The following is a 23,986-nucleotide window of genomic DNA, read 5'->3' on the forward strand; positions in this document are numbered from 1 at the left end:
ATTGCTGTGTAAGTGTAAGCCTATTGTCACACTAAAAATAAACTTAAAACTTTAGTCGTCATAAAACACCTTTTATACTGGGGGAGATTCGGGAGTGACTAGTTTGTCCAGTGTCTTGGATGGCTATGTCCAGAAGAAAAAAAATAAAATGAATGGGAATTAAAATGTGTTCTAATGACTGTTCGGTGTGGACAATTCATTGCCAGCTTGAGCTCTCATTGTTCATTTGACAGGGGTAATTGGTTCGAATAGAAGCTCCCAACAACAGCATTGGAAAATTGTAGCAACCATGTCACATCAAATGACAGAACATAATATATGTTCAGAGGATCAGTTTTATTCCAGCAACTTAACATTTGCTCCGCAGACCGCCTTCCTTTCAAGACGATGACAGCTGTGCCGGATAATTAGCTTCTTAATGAAAACAAAAAGGTTCTTTTATCAGCTGACTATAAAATGAATTAGTGTGGGACCCCACACTGTGTCAATTTTATGCACAGCGCTATCTTGCTCAGTGATCTTGGGCAAGCTTTATAACGCATGAACTGCATCTGCTGCTGTAATATTTTTGGAGCTGAAATGTCCTGCTGTAATAACTCTCAGTATGTCTCCCAAAGCCTCGCTGTCCTTCTGGGAGTGCTGACAATGCGCGGGAACCCTCGGAGTCGGCAAAGTCAGGAAAATAGAACTGGGAAGGTCACTGTGCTGTACTCTGTGGATGCATTAAACCAGGAAACCTCAGTGGAAAAGTCATAGATAAGCGCCAAGAAAAGAATAGCTGCGGAAAATAGCCTCCCACAAATACGAAGGATTCTGAAAACAATCGTCTGTTTATCGATAATTGAATGTCCTGATGTTGTCTAATTTTTCTCATGGGGCCACAGTGTAGGAATGATGTAGTTCAACAATTTTAGATCATAAACTCTGCCCCATTTTGTGTCATGTTTTTTCTGCTGGTTCATTTTATTTCTTTATCCCTTCACTTTGCGTTTCACACCTTCTCTTGTACATCTCTTGTTCCTCTCCCTTTGGCCTTTTTACACTATGAGACCTTTTGTTATTCAATCTCTCCTGCCCTCCACCCGACTATCACAGACTTTCTTTTTTATCTGGTTTCCCACTCTCTCCACTTTCCACTTACTCAAAACCAATGACATTGAAACGTAGGAGCTAGGAGGAGGCCATTCGGCCCTTCGAGCCTGCTCCTCCTGTCTCCCCATGACCTTTGATCCCATTCGCCCATTGATCCCGTACGTCTCTAACGTGCCTCAGTTCGGATTAACTCTCATTGGCCCGAAATGTCAACTCTGGCCAGGATTCTCTGCCCTCCCATCCCCACCCTCCCCCCTGCAGGAAATGTGACAGGCCAGCCATTATTCCATTGACTTTCGGGGGAAGAGGGGGGCAGTTGCTGGAAGATCTTGGCGATGGGTGAGGCTGTAAACTCTCTGAGATGCTGAATTGTCTGAATAATTCCAGCAGTTTCTGTTTTTGTTTCCAGTTTCCAGCATCCACAGTAATTAGCTTTTATGTGATTATGGTAAGTAAAGTTTATTAGTCACAAGTACATTCACAGTGCAATGAAGTTACTGTGAAAATCCCCCAGTTCCCACACTCCGGCACAGGTTTAAGGTTTATTTATTAGTCATAAGTAAGGCTTACATTAATGCTGCAATGAAGTTACTGTGAAATTCCCTAGTCACCATACCCTGGCGCCTGTTCAGGTCAATGCACCTAACCAGCACATCTTTCAGACTGTGGGAGGAAATCAGTTTGGGTACACTGAGGGACAATTCAGCATTGCCAATTCACCTAACCTGCACAGCTTTGGACTGTGGCGGGGGGGGGGGGGGGGGGGGGGTGGTGGGGAGGGGGGGGGGGGGGGGGGGTGGTGGGGAGGGGGGGGGGGGTGTGGGGGGGAGGGGGGGGGGGTGGGGGGGGAGGTGTGGGGGGGGGAGGGGGGGTGGGGGGGAGGCGGAAACCGGAGTACCCAGAGGAAACCCACGCAGCCATGGGGAGAACGCGCAAACTCCACACAGATAGTGACCCAAGCCAGGAATCGAACCTGGATCCCTGGCACTGTGAGGCAGCCGTGCTAACCACTGTGCCACCGTGCCGCCCCCACTGTGTCACCATTAGCTGTTGTGCTTTAATATATTAGCTGCAATCTTTTGTTTGGTTGCTCAGGCTGTAGTGTTTTGGCTCTGGATCAAGGCTGTGGATTATACCTGCCTCCAGAAGATGCAGCTTTCGAATCCTACTCCCAGCTCTGAACTCTGACATCCACCCGGGTGCTCACACCTGTTGGGCGTGTTTGGTTCACCCTTGTTGTGTGGGCTGCGGGTGAACCTATGAGTTGGCATAACAATGGATGTCAGACTTTCAATCATCTTGCCCATTCATCCACTATTCTCCGAGATTACAGCACACAGATGGGCAACCCCAACAGCATTACTCTGCGAAAGGTCGGTCCAGTGGCTTTTGCACAATAAGGTCAAATGAAATATCTGGCGCAACCACTGTTGCTTGCCATAGGAGACCAAAAGTTGGGTGGTCACTGCACCATCAGTTGACATTTCCTGAGGGGATTTACAAAATTGGAGTGACAATACACTGACCACCATTTTCAGGAAATGATGTGTTGCCATGGTTATGTTGCTGGAGTTGAATTTTTGATTTGATTTGATTTGATTTATTATTGTCACATGTATTAGTATACAGTGAAAAGTATTATTTCTTGCATGCTATACAGACAAAACACACCGTTCATAGGAAAGGAAAGGAGAGAGTGCAGAATGTAGTGTTACAGTCATAGTTAAGGTGTAGAGAAAGATCAACTTAATGTGAGGTAGGTCCATTCAAAAGTCTGACAGCATCAGGGAAGAAGCTGCTCTTGAGTCAGTTGGTATGTGTCCTCAGACTTTTGTATCTTTTTCCCGATGGAAAAAGGTGGAAGAGACAATGTCCGGGGTGCGTGGGGTCCTTAATTATGCTGGCTGCTTTGCCGAGGCAGCGGGAAGCGTAGACAAAGTCAGTGGATGGGAGGCTGGTTTGCGTGATGGATTGGGCTACATTCATGACCTTTTGTAGTTCCTTGCTGTCTTGGGCAGAGCAGGAGCCATACCAAGCTGTGATACAACCAGAGAGAATGCTTTCCATGGTGCATCTGTAAAAGTTGGTGAGAGTCATGAGAAACATGCCTTCCTTAGTCTTCAGTGAAAGTGGAGGCATTGGTGGACATTCCTTTTGGGAAGTTGGGAAGCACCCAGCACTGTTGGTGCTCCATATAAATTGTGTCACAAACACACACACACATGCACACACACATGAATGCACACACACACACACACACACACACACACACACACATATGCCAGAATTCTACTGTCCCACCCACCATGGAATCAGAGCGAGCAAGGGGTGGACAACAGAAATGTTCGTTGACCTCGGGTGGGAATTTCCGGTCTCGCTCGAGTGAGGCTGTAAAATCCCACCCACACACACTCACATGCACACACATACACACACACGCACACACACATACGCACACACACTCTCACACACACACACACACACTCACACACACTCACATTCACACTCATGCATACATTCACACACTTACAGACAGACTCTCTCACACACATATGCACATGCAGACACACACTCATACATGCACAAGCACACACACACACACATACACATTTCATAATAATGAAAACATCAGAGAGAAGATTTATTGAGGTGGTTCTAGGAGTGCCCGACTGTGCTTACAACACCCGCAGGCATAACATTTCTGCTTTTCTTTTGTTCCATTACTCAGACAAGCTTTGTTCCACTGCTCATGTTTTCGTAACCTCCTGCGACTTCCTACAATGGCATTTGTTTTTCATTTCCAGATGAATAAAGTACCTGACGTGTTAAGCTTTGTGCAGCGGAATCACTGCGAGTAGTGAGGAGAACACAGCTCCTTGTGATCTCGCTGTTCTTGCTGTTAAACCATTCCGCTGTGAGATAGGCATTGCTGATTCTGATCACAGCGCAGAGCAGTCCTAGATCGGCCTCAGCTTCTGGCATAGGCAACACATCAGAGAGCAAGGGTGGGCAATTTCCCTCTGCATTTGTCCAGATGCTCTCCAACACAAATCAAAACCTGCTCCTCATTGATGGAGCACCAGAGCAAAATTGCTGAAGGATCCTGCTTGAGAAAGGGCAGTAGCTCCTTAGCCCATATAGACAAGACTCTCTGAGTCAGATGAAGGTTGCTAGAAGGCAATTTTGATGCCAGTGACTGCTGACAACATTTAGAGCCAGTGTGTATGGAACCCTTCCAACATTGTCTCCCATCTCCTTCTCTTCTTACAACTGAACTTTCTCCCCATTGCCCTGATTGATTATCCAATTCCATTGGTGCTCCCCTACACAAAAGGAAAAGACTCGCATTTATATAGCATTTTTCATGGCCACGCAACATCTCAAAGTTCTTTACAATTAAGTATATTTGAAGTGTAGTGATGGCCATAATGTAGGAAACACAGAGGCCAATTTGCATAGATCAAACGTGATAATGACTCGATAATCTGTTTTGTGATGTTGGTTGTTACTCCTGCTCCTCTCTCTCTACCTTTCCGCACCTGACAGTGCATAGGTCAGACTTTCATCTGTTTCTGTAGCTAATTATTCCTGGAACAGGTCGTTTGTATCTCGGCTCCCTGGCGCTGTGAGGCAGCAGTACTAACCGCTACACCGCAGTGCCCACTCATACTCCTGCTTTAAGTTCTTATTAACTAAGCCATGGCGGACACAAAGAGGGGGGATCAGGCAACCTCAGCCAAACCCCTGATAGTAGTGCTCTCTGGGGCATGGTGTGTGGCAGTGGCATGATTTGCTATGTTATTGGGAAGCATGACTCCTCGCAACAGGGCACCTCACCACCACGGCATGGCAGAGACTGGAAATTCATGGTGTCAAGTACGAGTTCCTCATTACTATAGCAGTTTGTATGACCCCCTGTCACTTGGGAGAGCGAGGTTCAAGTCCCCGCCAGGGAGCTTAGAAGATAAAGTTTATTTATCATGTCACAAGTAGGCTTACATTAACACTGCAATTGAGTTACTGTGAAAATTCTCTAGTCGCTACACTCTGGCGCTCTGTTCGGGTTCACTGAGGGAGAATTTAACATGGTCAATGCACCTAACCAGCACGTCTTTTGGACTGTGGGAGGAAACCGGAGCACCCGGAGGAAACCCACGCAGACACGGGGAGAATGTGTAGACTCGCACAGACAGTGACCCAAGCCGGGAATTGAACCCGGGTCCCTGGCGCTGTGAGGCAGCAGTGCTAATCACTGTGCTGCGGTGTAAAAGCAATTGCTTGCAGTCATGCCATTGACCTTGATCTTAATGCACCAGGGCGGCATTCTTTGTGTGTATCTTTTACAATAGATCTAGGGCACTTTATGGAAATTTATAGTTACTTTCTCCCCCTTTAGCTGTTAGTAAGTGTCCAGGTCTTGAATATTTGGAAAGATTCATCCATTTCTTTGTGTCTTTTTAAATAAATTTTGAACATTTTTGTTTTAATTCATTCTGCTTTTATTCCTTCATCTTATTTCTCCAAACTGCAAGGACCCCTACTGGATGTTCCATTCGCTAACAAGAAGGACGAGTTCAAACCAGCTGACTTGTTGAACTTGTTTAAACTGCGATTGATCGGAATTTGGAGCAGGAAGCCCTTTTATGTTCACCTCCTAAATTTGAGCAGCTAAACCCTATGAACAGTCAGTCTGATAAAAATACTACATTACTGAGTTAACCAGTTAGCCCGTCTTGAATGTGGGGTGGATTCAGTTATTGTAGGAATAAAACTCTAATCTTAGTTGAATCTGTGTTCCTTGTTATCACTGCTTTTACACAGAGGCAACTGGCACAGTGGTTAGCACTGCTGCCTCATGGTGCCGGGGACCCAGGTTTGGTTCCTAGCTTGGGTCATTGTCTGTGTGGAGTTTGCACATTCTCCCCATGTCTGCGTGGGTTTCCTCCGGTTTCCTTCCACAGTCCAAAGAGGTGCAGGTTAGGTGGATTGGTCATGCTAAATTGCCCCTTGGTGTCCTGGGACAAGCTAGGGTAAATGCATGGGGTTATGGGGATAGGGGTTGGGTGGGATTGTGGTCGGTGCAGATTCGATGGGCCGAATGGCCTCCTTCTGCACTGTAGGATTCTATGATTCCTTTGGCCATCTGCACTATTGCAGGAAGCATTCACTAAGACAAAAGGGGAAGAGGGCAGTGTTGGAAATACTCAGTAAACCAGGCAGGCAGCATCCATGACAGGGGGAACAGCGTCCCTATAGTGCAGAAAGAAGCCATTCAGTCCATCGAGCCTGCACTGATCACAATTCCACCCAGGACCCATCCCCATAATCCCATGTATTTACCCTACTAGTGCCCCTGACACTAAGGGACAATTTGGCACGGCCAATCAACCAAACTCACACATCTTTGGAGCGTGGGAGGAAACTGGAGGAAACCCATGCAGACAGAGGGAGAACGTGCAAACTCCACACAGACGGTCACCCAAGGCTGGAATTGGGTCTCTGGCACTGTGAGGCAGCGCACTGTGACTGTGCCATCCCATGTGTTTATCTGAATGGGGGGGGAGGCGGGGGGGGGAATCAGCAGCCCCGCCCCAGTTCTATTCAGTCCAGCTTTTCAGGTCGATGAACCTCATAGAGTCATAGAGGTTTACAGCATGGAAACAGGCCCTTCAGCCCAACTTGTCCATGCCACCATTTTTTTTAACCACTAAGCTAGTCCCAATTGCCGACATTTGGCCCATATCCCTCTATAGCCATCTTAACCATGTAACTATCTAAATGCTTTTTAAAAGACAAAATTGTACCCGCCTCTACTACTGCCTCTGGCAGCTTGTTCCAGACACTCACCACCATCTGTGTGAAAAAATTGCCCCTCTGGACCCTTTTGTCTCTTTCCCCTCTCACCTTAAACCTATGCCCTCTAGTTTTAGACTCCCCTACCTTTAGGAAAAGATATTGACTATCTAGCTGATCTATGCCTCATGTGATGGAGAATGGTGAGTTGAAGTAGTGGTGAGAGGGACACCCAGCACGAGTCAGCCCGATCAGTCTTCAGTACCGTAATTCACTGAGCTGTCGAGGGGAGTGGCTGGCAGACGGATAAAGGGATAATGTGCAGAGTCAATATTTTGGTTTCAACTTGTGCCCTTTGACCCCCCCTTCATCTCACTAGTTGGTTCAGCCTCTCTCAGAGAAAGATTGCCAACTTGGGTTGGACATTTACCTGAAGGTTTTATCATTTGCCTGCCTTTCCCCGCACTCCTGTTATTGGACATCCAACATGCCCATTCACTGCGTGCATCACCTTCTTGAGCAATTGAAATGAATAAAATCTAATACTCACTAAGTCCTCTTTCCAGTTTTATCTCCATAACCCTTAATTCGCCTCCTAGGGTGGCAGGGTGGTGCAGAGCGACACGGTGGTTAGCACTGCTGCCTCATAGCGCCAGAGACCCAGGTTCAATTCCCGGTTTGGGTCACTGTCTGTGCGGAGTCTGCACGTTCTCCCCATGTCTGTCTGGGTTTCCTCCAGGTGCACCGGTTTCCTCCCACAGTCCAAAAGACAAAGAACAAAAACAAAGAATAAAGAAAATTACAGCGCAGGAACAGGCTCTTTGGCCCTCCAAGCCTGTACCGACCATGCTGCCCGACTGAACTAAAACCCCCCTACCTTCCGGGGACTGTATCCCTCTATTCCCATCCTATTCATGTATTTGTCCAGATGCTCCTTAAAACTCACTTCTGCTTCCGTATCTGCTTAAATACAGTGCAGACCCAACCTGTGTGTTGGTTAGGTGCATTGGCCATGCTAAATTCTTCCTTAGTGTTCTCCCCAAACAGGCCCCAGATTGTGGCGACTAGGGGATTTTCACAGTAACTTCATTGCAGTGTTAATGTAAGCCTATTTGTTTCACGAATAAATAAACTTTAAACTTAAACTTACTGATTAAAAACCTATCGATCTCAGTCTTGAAAATGTTCAAGAACTCCGCCTCTGCAGCTTCCTAGGGTAAAGAGTTCCAAAGATTCATCGCTCTTTGAGAGAAAACATTCTTCCTCAAATCCATCTTCAACGAGCACCCAATTATTCTGCAACTCTGCCGTCTGTCCTGCACTCCCCCATGAGTGGAAGCATCCTCCCAACATTTACCCTGTCTAACCACCTAAGAATCTTTATATGTTTCAACTATACAAAAACATAGAAACATAGAAGATAGGAGCAGGAGGAGGCCGTTCGGCCCTTCGAGCCTGCTCCGCCATTCATTATGATCATGGCTGATTGTCCAACTCAAAAGCCCAATCCAGCTTTCCCCCTATAACCTTTGATCCCATTCGCCCCAAGTGCTATATCCAGCTGCCTCTTGAATACATTCAATGTTTTGGCATCAACTACTTCCTGTGGTGATGAATTCCACAGGCTCACCACTCTTTGCGTGGAGAAATGTCTCCTCATCTCCGTCCTAAATGGTCTACCCTGAATCCTCAGACTGTGACTGTCGCCTCTCATTCTTCTGAACTCCAAAGAGTACAGAACCAACCTGTTTAATCTTTCGTCATATGTCAGTCTCCCCATACCTAGGGTCATCCTAGTAAACCACTTCTGCTCAGCTTCCAATGATAATATATCTTTCCTTAAATAAGGGGTCCAAAAATGGACACAGTGTTCTAAATGTGGCCTCACTAGTACCTTGTACAGTTCCAGCAACACTTCCTAACTTTTATAATCGAGCTCCCTTGAAATAAAAGGCAGCTCTCCATTTGCCTTCCCTATTATCTGCTGCACCTGTGTGCTAGCTTTCTGGGTTTCATGAACAAATATTCCCAAGTCCCTTTGTGCTAAAGCTTTCTGCAGTAATTTTCCATTGAAATAATAATCCACCTTCTCATTCTTTCTTCCAAAATGAACAATGTCACATTTTCCCACGTCGAATTCTATTTGCCAATTTTCTGCCCAGTCACTTAACCTGTCAATATCTCTCTGTAAACTACATCTATCTTCCTTACAATGCCTTCCCTCCCACCTTTGTATCATCTGCACATTTGGCCAAAGTACACTCTGTCCCTTCCTCCAAATCATTAATGTATATTGCGAAGATCTGTTGTCCCTGCACTGATCCCTGTGGCACTCCACTGCCAAACTGCCCTCCAACCTGAGAAAGACCCCCCCTTAACACTAGTCGCTTCTTCCTGTTAGTTAGCCAGTCCTTTATCCGTGCCAGAATATTACCTCCAACACCGTGAGCTCCCAGTAGAATGCTGCACTGAGGAAGGTTCAATCTAATGGATGAGGGGATAAATTGAAACCCTATTTGCTTCATTGAGGTGTTCCTCCTGCCCGTCCTTCACTGGATTCAATTCCGGGTTCAATACCCAGGTTCAATTCCGGCCTTGGGTCACCGTCTGTGTGGAATTTGAATGTCCTCCCCGTGTCTGTGTGGGTTTCCCCCGGGTGCTTTGGTTTCTTCCCACATTCCAAAGGTGTGCGGGTTAGGTGGATTGGCCATGGTAAATTGTCCCTTAGTCAGGGGGATTAGCAGGGTAAATATACGGGTTTATGGGGATAGAGCTTGGGTGGGATGGTGCAGGCTCAATGGGTCGAATGGCCTCCTTCTGCACTGTAGGGATTCTATGATACTTCTATGGTACTGTTAGTATTAGGGTAGCATGTCTCTGCACACGAGAGAGTATAAAGTTAGAATGTTTTCACCAAGAGGTAAATAATGATTACATCTACAAATAAGAGGTGTGTTTGAGAATACTTAAGTGGAAGGACTTTAAATTGAAAACATTTCCCTCTGTGCTATCTTTTTTTGTTTGTCAGTAATTATCACTTTCTTCTTGCAAATCATCGCAGCATTTTTCTCCCCACCCCCCTGCCTTGAGCACACATTACAGATTTAATTCCGACACGCACTGTCCACAGAAATAGCTGCCGTTGTTATCCTGGCAATGCAGCTCCCGATAAAGGTAGCAATGCAGACGAGGAGGACCAGGATGCAGTGGAACAATTAAAATGTGAGGGAACACAGCCGCAGCTCTGTCTAAAAATAGCTCCAGTAGCAGCAGTGACGCTCCTGAGTTTTTTTTTGTCGACAGCGTCAGATTAGACCATCTGTTTCAGGATGTCTCGGTAGCCTCTCTCGGTGACTCTCCGCATATCAGATGCGCAGTGCCCTCCCCTGCACAGGCTAAGCAAACACTGAGGGATAGCACAAGATGATGTCACTTGTTTTTTGCAAAGGGAGAACCCTGCTTTCATTTTAACATTCAGTGAAGTACGTCCTGAAGTGTATCTCGCTCAGCCGCCCTCCCCCGGGGTGTCCTGGTGACTGCATTTTCTTTACTTGAATGGGCAGGGGGTGGACAGGGAGAGATTGTGAGGAAACTGCCCCCACAGCACTCTGATCGGATTGTCTCGCCAACAGGCGAATTGGTAGGCCGCTCAGCCCTTTGAGCCTATCCTGCCATTCAACGAGATCATGGCATATCTGATTGTAACCTTTAAAATTCTAACAGGGTTAGACGGGGTAGATTCAGAATGAATGTTCCTGATGGCCGGGGAGTCCAGAACCAGGGGTCATAGTTTGAGGATAAGGGGTAAACCTTTTAGGACTGAGGTGAGTGAGGTAGTGATTTATGTCAGGACCGTGACTCCGGGGCCATTGGCAGTTTTCTGGTACCTTGCCCAAGAGGTCATATGTGAGTGGGGAGAGACATCTCTGGGAGTGTAGCGAAGGTTTACCAGACTGATTCCTGGGATGGCAGTTCTGTCATATGAGGTGAGAATAAATCAGTTTGGATTATATCCATTGGAGGTCAGAAGGATCTCATTGAAATTTAGAAAATTGTAACAGGAATACACAGGTAGATTCAGAGAAAATGTTCCTGATGGTAGGGGAGTCCAGAACTAGGAGTCATAGTTTGAGGATAAGGGGTAAACATTTTAGGACTGAGGTGAGGAGAAATGCCTTCACCCAGAGGGTGGTGAATGTGTGGAATTCACTACCACAGAATGGAGTTGAGGCCAAAATGTGTGATTTCAAAAAGAAATTAGATATAACTCTAGGGGTTAAAGGGTTCAAGGGATATGGGGGGAAGGCAGGATCAGAATGATGAATTTGATGATCAGCCATGACCATAATGAATGGCAGAGCAGGCTCGAAGGGCCGAATGGCCTACTCCTGCTTCTAGTTTCTATGAACCTTAACTCCACATTCCCACTCACCCCAATAACCTTTCAATCTCTTGATTATCAATAATCTATCCACCTCTGCCTAAAAATATTCAAAGACTCTGCTTCCACTGCCTTTTGAGGAAGAGTTCTAAAGTCTCACAACTTTGAGAGAAAATAAATTTCTCCTCACCTCTGTCCTAAATGGGTCACCGCCCCTCCCACCCCTGCCTTATTTTTGACCTTTGGCCCCAGTACTAGATTCTGCCACAACAGAAATCATCCACTCCACGTGTACCCTATCAACGCTCCTCAGGATCTTAGATGTTATATTCAATGGTAATTGGACGGGAGGAAAGTGTGTGGGGACCAGGGAGGGTAGGGGGATGATGGAGGGGGTTCCCCGTAGAGGATACTGGCTGGAAAACAGGAGGGAAACGGGAAGCAGCATACTGAGGTTGATCGATGAGCAAGAAGTTCACACAAAGTGAGTCTTTGTACATCGCAATACATGACAGGCCCTCTGGGGATACCTGTCTTGCCCCACGAGGCAGTGTGATTGTCTCGGTGAAGGGGAAAATCAGTCGCCGGAGGAATGGGTGGGCAGGGTTTGGGGAGAAGGAGCAACAGGAATGGGCGGGGGGTGGGGGGGGGAGATTGACCAGAAGACATAGGAGCAGAATTAGGCCATTCGGCCCATCGAGTCTGCTCCACCATTCAATCATGGCTGACATTTTTCTCATCCCCATTTTCTTGCCTTTTCCCCATAAACTTTGATCCCCTTATTAATCAAAAACCTATCTATCTCTGTCTTAAAGACACTCAATGACCTGGCCTCCACAGCCTTCTGCGGCAAAGAGTTCCACAGATTCACCACACTCTGGCTGAACAAATTCCTCCTCATCTCTGTTTTAAAGGATCGTCTCTTTAGCCTGAGGTTGTGCCCTCTGGTTCTAGTTTTTCTGACTAGTGGGAACATCCTCTCCACGTCCACTCTATCCAGGCCTCACAGTATCCTGTAAGTTTCAATAAGATCCCCCTTCATCCTTCTAAACTCCAACGAGTACAGACCCAGAGTCCTCAACCGTTCCTCATATGGCAAGATTTAGCAGTGGACAGTCCCGTATATGTTTTATCCCAGATCTATGCAGTGATGATGATGGCCATGTGGTTCATTGCTATTCTCCTTCTAATGGCAGTAGACATCATTTAGTTCTTTCAACGTTTTGGCTTCAGCTTTATATTGCTGCCCTTGTTTAGATACTGTCCATTGAAAGTGCACTGTCACAATGATGAAGCCATGATGTGGAGATGCCGGAGTTGGACTAGGGTAAGCACAGTAAGAAGTCTCACAACACCAGATTAAAGTCCAACAGGTTTATTTGGTAGCACAAGCCACAAGCTTTCAGAGCGCTGCTCCTTCATCAGGTGAGTGGGAGTTCTGTTCACAAACAGGGCACATAAAGAGACAAACTCAATTTACAAAATAATGGTTGGAATGCGAGTCTTTACAGATAATCATGTCTTAAAGGTACAGACAATGTGAATGGAGAGAGGGTTAAGCACAGGTTAAAGAGATGTGTATTGTCTCCAGCCAGTATAGCATCGGTTGAAGGTCCTGTGCAGTGAAGAGGTCTTGTTCGAACCTGTGCATGAAGATGTTGCCATATTGAGGTGTGAATTTGCAGGAAAGGATGTCCCAAGGTATGGTACATTGGGGAGACCATGCAGACGCTACAACAACGGATGAATTCTTGATTTCTCGAGGAATTAAGGGCTATGGGGAGAGAGCGGGTAAATGGAGTTGAAATCAACCATGATTGAATGGTGGAGTGGACTCGATGGGCCGAATGGCCTTACTTCCGCTCCTATGTCTTATGGTCTTATGGTCTTAACACCGCTCGACAATCACCAGGCAGGAGTGTTCTCTTCCTGTTGGGGAACACTTCAGCAGTCACGGGCATTCAGCCTCTGATCTTCGGGTAAGCGTTCTCCAAGGCAGCCTTCACGACACACGACAACGCAGAATCGCTGAGCAGAAACTGATAGCCAAGTTCCGCATGCATAAGGACAGCCTCAACCGGGATCTTGGGTTCATGTCACACTATCTGTAACCCCCACGACTTGCCTGGGTTTGCAAAATCTCACTAACTGTCCTGGCTGAAGACGATACACATCTCTTTAACCTGTGCTTAACCCTCTCTCCACTCACATTGTCTGTGCCTTTAAGACTTGATTCCCTGTAAGACTCGCATTCCAACCATTATTTTGTAAATTGAGTTTGTGTCTTTATATGCCCTGTTTGTGAACAGAACTCCCGCTTACCTGATGAAGGAGCAGTGCTCTGAAAGCTTGTGGCTTGAGCTACCAAATAAACCTGTTGGACTTTAACCTGGTGTTGTGAGACTTCTTACAACAATGAATAGAGGTGTACAAGGTGTTGAGAGGTATAGATCGGGTGGATTCTCGGAGGCTCTTCCCCAGAGCTGAAATGGCTGCTACGAGAGGACACAGGTTTAAGGTGCTGGGGAGTAGGTACAGAGGAGATGTCAGGGGTAAGGTTTTCACTGAGGGTGGTGGGTGAGTGGAATCGGCTGCCGACAGTGGTGGTGGAGGCAAACTCGATAGGGTCTTTTAAGAGACTTCTGGATGAGTACATGGGACTTAATAGGATTGAGGGTTATAGGTAAGCCTATATATAAGCCTAGGTAGGTAGGGACATGACCGGCGCAACTTGTGGGCCGAAGGGCCTGTTTGTGCTGTATTTTTTCTATGTTCTATGAATGCCATTGGAGGACAAAACTTTATATTCAATAATTTCTCTCACACGGACTGCACCATTTATTACAGCCCCTTCCCCTATTGGCGGGGTCGGGGGTGGGGGGGGGAGGCGATAGTCATGAAAGCAAACAAAACATCTGCTCTAATCATAGAATCCCTATAGTGTAGAAGAGGCCATTTGGCCCATCAAGTCTGCACCGACTCATTGACAGAGTATCTTACCCAGGCCCTCTCCCCTGACCTATCCCCGTAACCCCACACCTGTCCAATGGCTAATCTATCTACTCTAGCAATTTAGCACGGCCAATCGATATGGTCCCCGGAAGGGTAGGGGGTTTTAGTTAAGTCGGGCAGCATGGGCGATGCAGGCTTGGAGGGCCGAAGGACCTGTTCCTGTGCTGTAATTTTTTTTGTTCAATCAATCTAACCCGCACATCTTTGGACTGTGGGAGGAAACCAGAGCACCCAAAGGAAACCCACGGAGAGAACGTGCAGACTCCACAAGGTCACCCAAGGCTGAATTGAACCTGGGTCCCTGTTAACCACTGGGCCACCCTGTCAATGTTTTCTGAGATGTTCTGAAGCCTTTGACTGGATCGTTTTGTTGTCCTGATGGTTGTATCGATCCTCAATGTAACAAATACAGTTCCTTCTTATTGCCAACACTTAACCTGGCACGGTAGCACAGTGGTTAGCACTGCTGCTTCACAGCACCAGGGTCCTGGGTTCAATTCCCGGCTTGGGTCATTGTCTGTGTGGAGTTTGAACATTCTCCCCATGTCTGCGTGGGTTTTCTCCAGGTGCTCTGGTTTCCTCCCACGGTCTGAAAGTCATGCTGGTTGGGTGCATTGACCTGAACAGGCACCGGAGTGAGGCGACTCGGGTAATTTCACAGTAACTTCATTGCAGTGTTAATGTAAGCCTTACTTGTGACTAATAAATTAACTTTGTATTTTCAGAACAACCCTGATTTTCACCCCTATCTTCTTTCATTATTATTACTCATTCATGGAACATAGGCGTTTCTGGCTGGCCAGCATTTATTGCCCATCCCTAGTTGCCCTTTCAGGGCAGTTCAACCACATTACTGTGGCTCTGGAGTCACATGTAGGCCAGACCAGGTAAGGAAGGCAGATTTCCTTCCCTAAAGGACATTAGTGAACCAGATGGGTTTTTCCGACAATGGTTTCACGGTCATCAGTAGATTCTTAATTCCAGATATTTTTTATTGAATTTAAATTCCACCATCTGCCATGGCAGGATTCAAACCTGAGTCCCCAGAACATTAGCTGGGTTTTTGGATTAATAGTCTAGCAATAATACCACTAGGCCATTGCCTCCCCATTGATCGCATTCTAAGTTAGTCAAACATTTGAGAAAAACAAACACACACAGCACTCTGCTTCTGACCTGTGCCTCTAGCCCACCTGGAACATGCAAAACTTGTTAATACCTGTGCATCATGATTCCTAGAAGCAACTGAATAACTAATTTCTAACAGTTTTGCTGCATCACAGTTCCTGGTATAAACTACAGTGTGCAACTGGAATAGACTTGAACTGGAGCGATGGCATTGACTTATTGACGAAAGCTTAATGCTTGCAGTTTAGGGTTGTTCTGTTAAAGGGTTCAGTCTTGATATTGTTGCCAATTGAAAGTTTATCTGTGGTCACATTTATTCAAGATTGTTTGACATTTATATTTTAATTTTCAGATTGCCTGGGAGGGTGGTAGAGGCGGGTTGCCTCACATCCTTTAAAAAGTACCTGGATCAGCACTTGGCATGTCATAGCATTCAAGGCTATGGGCCAAGTGCTGGTAAATGGGATTAGGTGGGAGGTCAGGTGTTTCTCACATGTCGGTACAGACTCGATGGGCTGAAGGGCCTCTTGTGCACTGTGTGATTCTACGATTCTATGAAATATCAGTATGAGGAGCTGCTTCCTAACAAGTGTGAGTTTAATGAGGATCACAACACAGTGAAAGTCACAAGATTATCATTGTGGTTTATCTGAGTTTGCTGCCAATCATCTGCTGGACTTATGGCTGGATCATCAATAGAGTCAAAATCTCAATTGAATTGGACTTGGCATTAGCCAATCAAGTGCACATGTAGATGCCAGGGCAGCACGGTGGCACAGTGGTTAACACTGCCACCTCACAGCGCTAGGGACCCTGGTTCAATGCCGGCCTTGGGTCACTGTCTGTGTGTGTGGAGTTTGCACGTTCTCCCCGTGTCTGCGTGGGTTTCCTCCAGGTGTTGCGGTTTCCCCCCACAGTCCGAAAGATGTGCTGATTAGATGGATCAGCCATAGTAAATTGCCTCCTCATGTCCCAAGGTATGTATGTTAGATGGATTAGTGGGGTAAATGCACAGGATTACGGTGATAGGGTGGGAGGAATGAGCCTGGGTAAGATACTCTTTCGGAGAGTTACGAGATCAAATGGTCTCCTTCTGCTCTGTGACTTCTAGGAATTTGAACGCAGCAAAGAGGAGGCACAATCGTCCCGGCCCCTTGAAAGCTCATTTGGCAGCGGGTGGGGTGGTAGAGTGGGATGGGGGAGTGGGGGGGTGGGGGAGGGGGGGATGGAATGGTTCAGGGTGTGTCAGTGCTGCTCCTGACATGTTCCGTCTCCAAACGATTTTCCACGGGAAGGCTACAGCTGCTGTCCACCTTCTCACAACAGCTAGCCAGCCAAGTGTTTGAAGTGCCTTTAATGAACTTCAATGCAATCTTGGGGAAGGTGAGCAGGTATTATGCTGCATCAAGAGCCCGGCAATACATTGGAGGCTACCTCATGGCAAGAGGTCAGAGGCAGCTGCTGCCCAAGCCACTATTACGGGCATGGGCACTATTACGGGCACATTCTTCTGAAGGGTTGTGATGCCCCTAACAACCTCATTGGGTATAGAGGGATATGGGCCAAATGCGGGCAATTGGGACTAGCTTAGGGATTTAAAAAAAAGGACAGCATGGACAAGTTGGGCCAAAGGGACTGTTTCCATGCTATAAACCTCTATGACACTGTGGCCCCATTCTTATTCATCCCTGATTTTGGGAGAGATGAACATTTCTGAATCTGAAGTTAGGTCAGTGTGGATGCTGTTAAATTCCGTCTACACAGATTTACCAAGTAAACATTTTTTTATTCGTGGATAGTTGAGAGTCAACCCACATTGCTGTGGTTCTGGAGTCATATGTAGGCCAGACCGGGTAAGGACGGCAGATTTCCTTCCCTAAGGGACATAAGTGAACCAGATGGGTTTTTCCGACAATCGACAATGGTTTCATGGTCATCAGTAGATTTTTAACTTCAGATAGTGAATTCAAATTCTGCCGTGGCGGGATTCGAACCTGGGTCCCCAGAAAATTAGCTGAGCTTCTGGATTAAGAGTCTGGCGACAATACCATGAGGCCATCGCCTCCCACATGTAAACTTTGTTTGCATCAGCCTATGGTTTCTGAGACTGTGCATGTGCTGAGAGAGTCTGGACATTGTAAGAATGCTTCAGAATTTCAATGCACATTGGGGGCCTCAGGTTGCCTCAGGGTTTGGAAGGACTGGGATAGTTTAAACCTACCCAATAGAGTACTGCTTTGAGGTTCTCGGCTGTTCCTGCTGTGATTTTTGTGAATGTTAATAATTTCATGAGAAGGGCTTAGTGGTTGCTGTATGATTCATAGTTAACCGTTACAGTTTGAACATATTCGGAGAAGAGGTGCCAACAATCTTCTCAGACGTTTCTACGAATGTGATTTTGTAATCGTGCTAGCTGTGGGGAGACACAACCCGAGCTGGCCTTGGTGTTTTTTGTCTGTACAATACATATAAGGTTAGATCGAATTAGCAAGGTCATCCAATCACTGTATCTGACTTACCTCATCTCTTTTACTCTTTCAAACATTGCTGCCTTTCATTTGAGTTTAGTATTTTACCTTGACGTTTCAATTTAAGAAAAAAATTGATGCTGCCTCTTGCAATTTAACTGCCCAACATTCCAATCTGCTTGGAGAATAACACTGCAAATCTTTCAGGACAATAATTTGATTACACATTCTGTAACTTACAATAATTGGATGTGCATTGGACAAAGTAGGCATCAGAGACAAAACCTTCAAGTCACAAAGCTGACATCAGCAGGAACTCCTGGCAAGTTCTTCTGTCTAATTTCCTCTTTATTTCTTCCTTTGAGGGAGTGATTTACGTCAGGGCCGTGACTCCGGGGCCATTGGCAGTTTTCTGGTATCTTGCCCAAGAGGTCATATGTGAGTGGGGAGAGAAATCTCTGGGGTGCAGCGAAGGTTTACCAGGCTGATTTCTTAGATGGCAGTTCTATCATATGAGGAGAGACGAAATCAGTTCGGATTATATCCATTGGAGTTTAGAAGAGTAAGAGGGGATCTCATAAAAACTTAGAAAATTGATTAGACAGGTAGATTCAGAAAGAATATTCCTGATGGTGGAGTGAGTCCAGAACAAAGAACAAAGAACAAAGAACAAAGAACAGTACAGCACAGGAAACAGGCCCTTCGGCCCTCCAAGCCTGTGCCGCTCCTTGGTCCAACTAGACCAATCGTTTGTATCCCTCCATTCCCAGGCTGCTCATGTGACTATCCAGGTAAGTCTTAAACGATGTCAGCGTGCCTGCCTCCACCACCCTACTTGGCAGCGCATTCCAGGCCCCCACCACCCTCTGTGTAAAAAACGTCCCTCTGATGTCTGAGTTATACTTCGCCCCTCTCAGCTTGAGCCCGTGACCCCTCGTGATCGTCACCTCCGACCTGGGAAAAAGCTTCCCACTGTTCACCCTATCTATACCCTTCATAATCTTGTATACCTCTATTAGATCTCCCCTCATTCTCCGTCTTTCCAAGGAGAACAACCCCAGTCTACCCAATCTCTCCTCATAGCTAAGACCCTCCATACCAGGCAACATCCTGGTAAACCTTCTCTGCACTCTCTCCAATGCCTCCACGTCCTTCTGGTAGTGCGGCGACCAGAACTGGACGCAGTACTCCAAATGCGGCCTAACCAGCGTTCTATACAGCTGCATCATCAGACTCCAGCTTTTATACTCTATACCCCGTCCTATAAAGGCAAGCATACCATATGCCTTCTTCACCACCTTCTCCACCTGTGTTGCCACCTTCAAGGATTTGTGGACTTGCACACCTAGGTCCCTCTGTGTTTCTATACTCCTGATGACTCTGCCATTTATTGCATAACTCCTCCCTACATTATTTCTTCCAAAATGCATCACTTCGCATTTATCCGGATTAAATTCCATCTGCCACCTCTCCGCCCAATTTTCCAGCCTATCTATATCCTGCTGTATTGCCCGACAATGCTCTTCGCTATCCGCAATTCCAGCCATCTTTGTGTCATCCGCAAACTTGCTGATTACACCAGTTACACCTTCTTCCAAATCATTTATATATATCACAAATAGCAGAGGTCCCAGTACAGAGCCCTGCGGAACACCACTGGTCACAGACCTCCAGCCGGAAAAAGACCCTTCGACCACTACCCTCTGTCTCCTATGGCCAAGCCAGTTCTCCACCCATCGAGCCACTTCTCCTTGTATCCCATGAGCCTTAACCTTCTTAACCAACCTGCCATGTGGGACTTTGTCAAATGCCTTACTGAAATCCATATAGACGACATCCACGGCCCTTCCTTCATCAACCGTTTTTGTCACTTCCTCAAAAAACTCCACCAAATTTGTAAGGCACGACCTCCCTCTTACAAAACCATGCTGTCTGTCACTAATGAGATTGTTCCGTTCTAAATGCACATACATCCTGTCTCTAAGAATCCTCTCCAACAACTTCCCTACCATGGACGTCAAGCTCACCGGCCTATAATTTCCTGGGTTATCCCTGCTACCCTTCTTAAACAACGGGACCACATTCGCTATCCTCCAATCCTCAGGGACCTCACCCGTGTCCAAAGAAGCGACAAAGATTTCCGTCAGAGGCCCAGCAATTTCCTCTCTCGTCTCCCTGAGCAGTCGAGGATAGATGCCATCAGGCCCTGGGGCTTTGTCAGTTTTAATGTTCCCTAAAAAACCTAACACTTCCTCTCTCGTAATGGAGATTTTCTCTAACGGGTCAACACCTCCCTCCGAGACACTCCCGGTTAACACGCCCCTCTCCTTCGTGAATACCGATGCAAAGTATTCATTTAGGATCTCCCCTATTCCCTTGGGTTCTAAGCATAATTCCCCTCCTTTGTCCCTGAGAGGTCCGATTTTCTCCCTGACAACTCTTTTGTTCCTAACGTATGAATAGAATGCCTTAGGATTCTCCTTAATCCTGCCTGCCAAGAACATCTCGTGCCCTCTTTTTGCCCTTCTAACTCCCCGTTTGAGATCTTTCCTACTCTCTCTGTATTCCTCCAGAGCTCCATCTGTTTTCAGTTGCCTGGACTTAACGTACGCCTCCCTTTTCATTTTAATCAGATCCTCAATTTCCCTGGTTATCCACGGCTCTCGAATCCTACCTTTCCTATCTTTCCTTTTTACAGGCACATGCCTATCCTGCAGCCTTATCAATAGTTCCTTAAAAGACTCCCACATGCCAGACGCGGACTTACCCTCGAACATCCTCTCCCAATCAACATCCACCAATTCCTGCCTAATCCGGCTATAGTCAGCCTTCCCCCAATTTAGCACCCTGCCCGTAGGACAGCACTCATCCTTGTCCATTACTATCCTAAAGTTAACAGAGTTGTGGTCACTATTTGCCACATGTTCCCCTACCGAAACTTTGACGACCTGACCGGGCTCATTTCCCAGAACTAGGTCCAGTATAGCCCCCTCTCTAGACGGGCTATCTACATACTGTTCCAAAGAACCTTCCAGTACGCATTTTACAAATTCCTCCCCGTCCGGTCCCCCAGCTCTAAGCACTTTCCAGTCTGTGCCAGGGAAATTAAAGTCCCCCACTACAACAACCCTATTTTTTCTGCACCTATCCAGAATCTCCTGACATATCCTTTCCTCCACTTCCCGTGGGCTGTTGGGTGGTCTGTAGTACACCCCCAGCATAGTGACTGCACCCTTCCTGTTTCTGAGTTCCACCCACAGCGACTCAGTACATGACCCCTCTAAGTTGTCTACCCTCTGCACCGCGGTAATATGCTCCTTAACTAATATCGCTACTCCCCCACCTTTTTTAGCCCCTCCTCTGTCTCGCCTAAAACACTGATACCCCGGAATATTCAGCTGCCAGTCCTGTCCTTCTTTTAACCAAGTTTCCGTCACCGCAACCACATCCAAATTCCGCACAAGCATTAAGGCCCTAAGTTCGTCTGTTTTACCCGTTACACTCCTCGCATTGAAGCAGATGCACTCCAGACCTCCAGGCCCAGTCAGGTCCTCCTCCTCCAGAGTGCTCCTCTTCTTAGCTAGCCTTGCCCTGGCCCCCAGCTCGACCCCAGCCTCAGTATTTACTGACCTCCTGTTTTGTTCCCCACCCCCCTGCCACACTAGTTTAAATCCTGCCGAAACACTCGAGCAAAACTCCCAGCCAGGATATTTGCTCCCTTCCAGTTAAGGTGTAACCCATCCTTTCTGTACAGTTGCCATCCTGACTTGAAGATTTCCCAGTTATCTATGAATTTAAAACCCTCCCTCTTGCACCAGTCCTTTAGCCACGCGTTCAACTGTAGAATCTCCCTGTTCCGAGCCTCACTTGCACGAGGCACCGGGAGCAGTCCAGAGATTGCTACACTGGAGGTCTTACTTTTTAGCCTAGCACCCAACTCCCTGAATTTCTCTCGTATGACCCCCCTGCTCTTCCTACCTACATCATTTCCCCCAATGTGTACAATCACATCCGTTTGACTACCTTCCTTTTTAAATATGCTTCCTACCCTCTCGGAGACATCCAGTACCCCGGCACCAGGGAGGCAGACTACCATCCTGGATTCTCGTTCAGTCCCACAGAAGCGCCTGTCCGTGCCTCTAACTATTGCGTCCCCCACAACTATCGCTCTCCTAAACCCCCTCTTTCCCTTCTGGACCCCTGAGCCTGTCTCCGTGGAGGCGATCTGGTCCTCGTGGCTTACCCCTGGAGGGTCATCCCCCTCCACAGAATCCAAAACAATATACCTATTGTGGAGGGGGACAACCACAGGGGATCCCTCCACAGACTGCTCACTCCCTTCCCTTCTCCCATCTGTTGCCCATCCCTTTCTCTTATGGGAGACTGCCACTGGGGTGCTTTCTGGCACATCACCCTTCTGACTATTACCCCTCCTAACCGTGACCCACGTGTCTTCCTTCCGAGACCCTGGTGTCACTACCTGACTATAACTTTTATCCATGACTCTCTCATTTTCCCTAACTAAACTGAGTTCATCGAGCCTCAGCTCCAGCTCCCTTACACGATCCTTCAGGAGATGCAGTTCCACACATCTGGCACAGATATGGACTTCCGGGAGGCAAGTTGTCTCCAGGAACTCCCACATCCCACACCGAATGCAGTACACTGGCCTCCCACTCATACCAGCCATGTCCTTTTTAGATTTGGGGATAAAACAAAAAGGGGGTGTAACCGAAGAAAAACAAACAAACAACCTTCCTCGCCGAAGCCCTGTGAGCCAAAGCCCTTTTAGCTCTCACTCTGTCCCCTGCTCACTCCGCTGCCCACTCAAAGGTGCGGCCTACTTTTAAACCCTCCAAAATCTTCCCAGGCTGCTGCTGGGCCTATTTCCTGTTTAGAAAAAAAACCTCCGATTTTTTTCACTAATTTAACTGAAAAATAATTAAATAAATTAGTGCACAAACAAGCTCCCTTACCCTCAGCCTGCTCCTGTGGAACAATGAGGCTGAAACCTCCAGGTTAAGCACTTTTAAACCCTCCAAAATCTTCCCAGGCTGCTGCTGGGCCTATTTCCTGTTTAGAAAAAAAACCTCCGATTTTTTTCACTAATTTAACTGAAAAATAATTAAATAAATTAGTGCACAAACAACTCCCTTACCCTCAGCCTGCTCCTGTGGAACAATGAGTCATAGTTTGAGGATAAGCGGTAAACCTTTTAGGACTGAGGTGAAGAAAAATTTCTTCTAGTAGAAAGTAGTTGAGGCCAAAACGCTGTGTGATTTCAAGAAGAAACTAGAAGTATCTCTTGGGACTAAAGGGATTAAGGGATACGGGGGGGGGAGGCGGGATCAGGATATTGAATTTGATGATCAGCCATGATCAAAGTGTATGGCAGAGCAGGCTCGAAGGGCCGAATGGCCTACTCCTGCTCCGAATGGTCTACATCTGTTTCTATATTTCTATGGGAGGATAATTATTTCATTAGGAGGGGACATATGCCACACTGAGCCCAGTTTTTTCCTCACTGCACAGCAACTTCTGGATATCAGTCATGATCTCATTGGATGGCTGAACAGACTCAAATAGTCTACTCCTGCTCCTACATCTTATGGTTTTATGCAGACAGATCGAGGTGAGAATCCTGCGCTTTCTACCTCGCCTTAGGACACTGAGTCCAAACGTAGTATTCCTAGGTCCGTCCTGACCGCACACAGACCTTCCAAGTGTGTATAATTCGTACCACATGGTGCTACCAGGAGGAGATCTTGTCACTTTTTTAAACTGTTGGTCACAAGCACCAAAGGCCTGACAGACCAATTATTTTCCTTTCCTGTGGGATGCTTAGCATGTGAGTAGTAATTGCCTCTGCCAACAGCCAACAGCTGTGGTCTGTGAGTCATGGCAGAAAGGATTACACAAGTGTGGAATTCTGTCCTCAGTGAGAGCGGACCTCAGCATCTCAGCAAGCCAACTGTTTGCGAGTAAAGTGAGAGAATTGAATTGCTGGCTGTTGGCGTTTTGTCCATTGGAGCCAAAGACAATGGCTGCTGCTGCATTGAAATCTTGGCGTACTGATCCCATGCTAATCAATTTGCATCCCCCACTACCGCCA

Source organism: Mustelus asterias, chromosome 1, assembly GCF_964213995.1.
Source record: "Mustelus asterias chromosome 1, sMusAst1.hap1.1, whole genome shotgun sequence".
NCBI classification, from domain to species: domain Eukaryota; kingdom Metazoa; phylum Chordata; class Chondrichthyes; order Carcharhiniformes; family Triakidae; genus Mustelus; species Mustelus asterias.